We start from the raw sequence: 6395 nt of genomic DNA, 5'->3' as shown, positions 1-6395 counted from the left end.
ATTATGTTCTTGCTACTTCACACTACGTAATAACCCACCAGTGTGTCTTACGGCCTCAAAATACGAAGTCCAAACTACGTGTAAGATGAAATGATTTAAATGATTTTTATTTGATTTAAGCCATGATTTAAATATCAAAGGGCGACTAAGCGGAACATTATATCGGTGACATCAAAGCTAGTTGACCCCAATTATGGCTCAAGGAAAGATCCTGTTGCAAGAACTATGGCTTAATAAGCCAGATTGAGATGAGTCGGTTCCACTGCATAAGTTAGTATAGGGCACCTGATCCGTTTGGTTTTATAGGCGAGCTTGAGTTCCCGAGCTGGTCACCCCTCGCTTTACAGGATCACACCTGGTCGTAACGGTCAGGAATCGCTAAGGCATATGCCAGACCGATCCGTCACTATTACTCCGACACCAGGATTCCTGTCATGTCCGGGAATAAATCAACCCAACTCGATTTATCCTTGTTCGATGAATCGCGTACAGCCGCCGGATCACAGATCGAATCACAGACGCACTCCCTTTAATTCCCGTACTTGAGACTGTCGGAATTACCCACGGGGGTCTTTCACTCAACTCTTCCAGCTTCACTAATAGACTCGGTCCCGATGTGCTCCAGTGGCCTTCCTCATATAGCGCCTGAGGCGCTAACTGAAACTCTTTAATCTATCGCTGGAATCTTTGATCTTTCTCCTTATGTGGAAGGAATCTTTCATTAAATCGTATCACTCCACATTTGCAACACCTATGTGTTAGCTCCGTGCTAGCATGGCTTCATAAAGGGCCGCTCCACCACTACCAACTTATTGGACCTAACATCTTTTATCACGGATGGGTTCCGGAATGGCTTACAAACAGACATCATTTACGGACCAATAATCTTCTCCTGATCTTCTTATCTGGATTTCGAGCTACTTATCTGAGAGAACCCAATGTGTCTTCTTTAAAGATGTTACCTATATGTACGCTGATGACGTTAAGCTATGCCTTCAGTATAAATTCACTAGCGCCCAGTCTATACTTCAATCCGATTTAGATAAATTTCAAAATTGGTGTTTAGCAAATAACCTAAAGCTTGTAATGTTTGTAAAGCTTGTAAAGCTTGTAAATGTAAATTAATGTCTCTTTAACGATCTAGTCCGCCTGGTGATGTACAAAAGAATTTTATGACCCGTACATAACTAAAACGTTATTGGTCCGTCCGATTTTTGAGTTTGGATCGTGTGTCTGGAGTCCTCAATACGGAGTACACCAAGATCACATAGAATCTTTTCAAAAATCCTGACTTTCACTCTTAGGGGACTTAATTGGCATGCAAATCTTTACCTCCCCTCTTATCGTAGAAGACTTTCTTTAATCTTATTTATGGAAATGACAGAAGACAAGACATTTATTTACTAACACGCTCCTTTTAATTGCCGCACTTGAGACTGTCGGACTTACCCACGGGGGTCCTTCAAAGAAAACCTAAATCCTCAAAGGAAACATTCCCTCTTGAATGTCAGACTTACCCAGGGGGGTCTTTCACTCAACTCTTCCAGCTTCTCTAGAAGACTTGGTTACAATTCGCGCTGGCCCGCCCGGAACCAGACGTGCTGGTTCGTCCGCCAGCAGAAGACATTTCCGACTCTATAGAGTCTGTCCGTTTGTCTGTCCGTCTGACTGTTGGTTTCTTCGCAAACTACATAGTCTCTCAGTTTTAGAGGTATAGATTTTAAACTTTGCACACATTCTTATTTTCCTTGTAGGTAGTATATAAGTCGGAACGGCCGGGATCGGTCGACTATATCCTATAGCTACCATATAACTGATTGATCGTAAATGCCATAACGTTGGTTTTTTTCAAGTTAGAGGGTTGGGACTTTCCACACATGTTATATTTTTATATTTGACCAAAATATTTTATTTACAAAATTTAATAAGGATCGGCCGACTATATCTTATAGCGGTCATAGAACGATCGGAATTGGCATAACTTTGCTGTTTTATAAGTTAGAAAGATGGGACTTGGTACAGACTCCATTTTGGGCAATAGAATCTTATTTGCCAAATTTCATAGGGATCGGCCAACCAAATCCAATAGCCGCCATATAACTGAACGATCGCAAGCGGCACAACTGTAAGAGGGTATATTGATTTTGATCAAAAGTGTGCAACGCATTGAAGGAGACATCTCCGACCCTATGAAGTATATATATTCTTGATCAGGATCACCTCCTGAGTCGATATGAGCACGTCCGTCTGTCAAACAAGTCTCTCTGTTTTAGAGCATCCTTCTTTTTTTTGCAGGCATTAAATAGGTGGGAACGGCCGAAATCGGTCGACTATATCCTATAGCTGCCATATAACTGGGTGATCGGAAATGCCATAACGTTCGTGTTTTTATACCCTTGCAGAGGGTATTATAATTTTGGTCAAAAGTGTGCAACGCAGTGAAGGAGACATCTCCGATATATATATTCTTGATCAGGATCACTTCCTGAGTCGATATGAGCATGTCCATCTGTCCGTCTGTCTGTCTGTTTCTACGCAAACTAGTCTCTCAGTTTTAAAGCTATCGAGTTGAAACTTTGCACACATCCTTCTTTCCTTTGCAGGCAGTACATAAGTCGGAACGGCCGGGATCGGCCGACTATATTCTACAGCCGCCATATAACTGAACGATCGGAAATGGATCAACCTTAAATGCAAGGGTATATCAACTTCGGCTCCGCCCGAAGTTAGCTTTCCATTCTTTTTATACCCTTGCAGAGGGTATTATAATTTTGGTCAAAAGTGTGCAACGCAGTGAATGTCTCCTTCAGACATTCTTAAAAAACACCAAAGATGTCGGAGATGTCTCTCCTATAAAGTATATATATTCTTGATCAGGGACACCTCCAGAGTCGATATGAGCATGTCCGTCTGTCTGTCTGTCCGTCTGTCCGTCTGTCTGTCTGTCTGTCGGTTTCTACGCAAACTAGTCTCTCAGTTTTGGAGCTATCGAGTTGAAACTTTGCACACATCCTTTTTTTCCTTGCAGGTAGTATATAAGTCAGAACGGCCGGGATCGGTCGACTATATCCTGTAGCTGCCATATAACTGATTAATCGGAAATGCCATAACTTCGGTGTTTTTTAAGTTAGAGGGTTGGGACTTGGTACAGATTCCTCTTTGGCCGACTATATACGATCCGCTATATATCTAATAATAAAAGATGCGTGGCGCCACCTAGCGAACTGCGACTCAAATGCAAGGGTATATCAACTTCGGCTCCGCTCGAAGTTAGCTTTCCTTTCTTGTTTTGTTTATGATTATTAATTATTGTTTATACCTGTGGCGCCGACTCCTTTGCTTGGGCTTTTAGCTCACTCAGGTGGGCCCTCTTTTCCTTCTTTGTGCCAGAGTGACGTAGGAGAGCAATCTCTGGCGATATAAAGTTCACCACCGTATACGGCCCGTCGTACTTTGGCGCTAACTTCGCCGCGGAACCTTGGGCCGCTTTGGACAAATGGTGCTCCTTTGCCCACACTGTCACGACAATTTTCAGGCTCCATTCCCGCCTCCTCCGCGCGCTCCATGTTCCTTCGCACCAGCTCGAACACTTCTTGTAGCTTCGCTGCATTCTCTGAGGGAGTGGCTTGTGATGCTTCCATCCTTATCATATTAGCTTTCTTGGCTCTCGGCATTGGGTTACGAAGGCGAGTATCCCGTGGAGTCGGACACACTTGAGATCACTGCCAGCATTAACTCTGGCAAGTGCTCGTCCCATGTTCTTTGATCTTTGCCTGCAAACTGGGCCATCATTGTCTTGACCATTGCCATGTTTCCCCTTTCTCTAGGGTTTTATTGCGGCGTGTATGGTGCGATGTATGGTTGATAAAATCCACAGCTTCCATGACGCTACTTCTTCGCTTCCGGCTCTATGTGGAACATGTCGGTAAACTAGGCCTGCCTCTTCTATGTAATCTGGACATTTTTGTGGGTTAACCCGTATTTTCCTTTTCAGTGAACTTATCCATACGCATTCCACGTCTTCGCTTGCTATGGAACTCCTCAACTTTACTATTATCGGCTGGCGGAAAAGTGCATCTGCAACTACATTCTGCTGATCTTTTCTGTAGCTGATAATATAATCATACTGTTGAAACTCGAAGACCCATCGCGCGATCCTTCCCAGTGGGCTCTCTATATTATTCAGTATGGTCTCATCTGCCGAACTGCCCATATTATGGCTAGGCACTCTTTCTAAGTCGCCGAGTAATTTTTTTCTCCGCCTATCAGCGTTCGACTGGCGTAAGTGACCAATCGCTCGCCCTCATCAGTGTCCTGCGTCAGAACTGCGAATCGGAATGGCCACTCCTGGATTTCCCACTTTTGAGTAGTCCATCTGCACCGGGACTTGCTTCCGCAATTGCGGCTCCATGCTGTTCGTTTCTGGTACTGCCAGACTTTGAATGAGCTTCTCCGACTCACTCACCGCTCTTTGTCTCGGCGTGTACTTTTCCTCAAATTCACGCGTGACCGCCATCACTACGTCATCCTTTATCGACCCACTTTGCAACAAGCGTCCTCATGTTATCATCTCTACATTCACTTTCGGAGATTAATCCAGAAAAAACAAAACCAATTTGTTTGTTTAGATAAATCCTACGAACTTTAGAGGTAAATTTCTACTAAACCCGGTGCAGAAACAATGCAAGACCCTAATTACGGTACAACTACGGAGGGGGTTATCCTCAAGGCGACTATGGAGGCTATCCACCGCAGGGCCCGCCTCAAGGATATCCGCCCTACGCCCAGGGAGGCACACAGCCGTATCCACAGGGCACGTACGGCCAACCCTATGGGCAGGGGCCTCCGCCGGGCGGCTATGCCCCCCAGCCGGGCTTCATCCAGCCACCACCGTCAGCCAGTGGCTATGGAGCCTACGATGACCCCGAGAGTCAGCCCAAAAACTTCTCATTCAACGACCACAGCATTCGACGCGGTCTCATTCGAAAGGTGAATCTCATTTTGATGGGTCAACTCCTAATTACTTTTGGAGCGGTAGCCTTGTTCGTTTTTCACGATGGCACCAACCAATTTGCTAGGCACAACATGCCTTTCCCGACAAACTTTTTATTCCGTTCTTGATGGGAGTCTCTGCCTCTCGCTATGCTCCCCAAGATGTCCTCTTAGCTGTTGGCATAACTTTTCTCCTGGCAGACCAAGTACGACTTCACCATGATGGGAGGTACTCTAGTTGGTGATGTTCCTCATCTTTGGCATCGTCGCTATATTCATTAAGGGAAAGAATATTACACTGGTGTATGCTTCGATTGGAGCGCTGCTCTTCTCCGTGTACCTCATCTACGACACCCAGCTGATGATGGGCGGCGAGCACATTCGATCCGCCCCGAGGAGTACATCTTCGCGGCCCTCAAATTATACCTGGACATCATCAACATCTTCATGTACATTCTGACTATAATTGGCGAGTCACGCGTCTAAGTGCAGCCGCTCTATTTCCAAATATTGTTTACAGTTTACAACCGGGTTTAGCTTTAGCCGGAATATGAATACGACGAATATTGTTATGCGTAATCTCATCGGTATTTAAACCTTCCCCCAGTGAAGGCGCTCTTCAACTTACGCGTTACTCAAATACCTATGATCTATCTATTTTGCGTTCTGTTGGCCTATTTCCGGTTCCCTTCTAGTTATAAATGTCAGTTAAGTCATTCAGTCAAATGAACTTACTTGCTTTTCGTTATATATTTGTGCTTAAGTTGAGGTCTCAATATTAGGGATATTTTATAAATTCAAAAAAAATAAACAAAATGTTTATTTTACCAAATGATATGCCATTCGCAAATACACAAAAGTCACCAATAATAATATATAAAATCTATATTTATGTGAGAATATACATATGTGCAAGTTGGCTCGCCGTTGTTAAACATCACGTGGTTTATGAAATCCCCGATTTAAGAGTTACGAAAGAACTACCGAACATTGTAACGCGTGCAGCGACACTGAGTTTTAAATCAACAATTTTATCTACAGTTCCTTCTGCAGGGAGACCGAGCTCTCTGCACACTTCGCTTAACTCCTATTTAACGCTTAACTCCTCCAAGCGCGTACATCCAATTCCTTCTCCCCATCTTGAACCTGCGTTACTTCTAGACTCGAAAGCAATCACGTAGCTTGGGCGTCAGGTGTATCGAACGGCTCAGCCGATCACCGTTCCGGGTTGGTGCCAATACACACCCCCCCAAGGTTGCGCCCAGCAGGACGTTTGGTCTTGGTATCTGGCGCCGGTTCGGCTTACGGTTCGTTCCCTCCGTTTGAACTCATGTGCTCCATCCGTTGCTGCTCCTGTCGTCGTCGCTGCTCCTCTCGTTGGCGCTGCTCCTGCTGCTGGTATT

General features: G+C 44.8%; 1 pseudogene; it reads left to right on the top strand.

The window, feature by feature from the left end:
* The first annotated feature begins 4573 nt into the window (after positions 1-4573).
* Positions 4574-5777, top strand: LOC26515489 (annotated as a pseudogene).
* The last annotated feature ends 618 nt before the right edge of the window (positions 5778-6395 follow it).

Source organism: Drosophila ananassae, unplaced genomic scaffold (assembly GCF_017639315.1).
Source record: "Drosophila ananassae strain 14024-0371.13 unplaced genomic scaffold, ASM1763931v2 tig00000154, whole genome shotgun sequence".
Classification (NCBI taxonomy): Eukaryota; Metazoa; Arthropoda; class Insecta; order Diptera; family Drosophilidae; genus Drosophila; species Drosophila ananassae.
The sequence above is the reverse complement of the archived record's forward strand: the minus strand, read 5'-3'. Positions and strand labels throughout refer to the sequence as shown.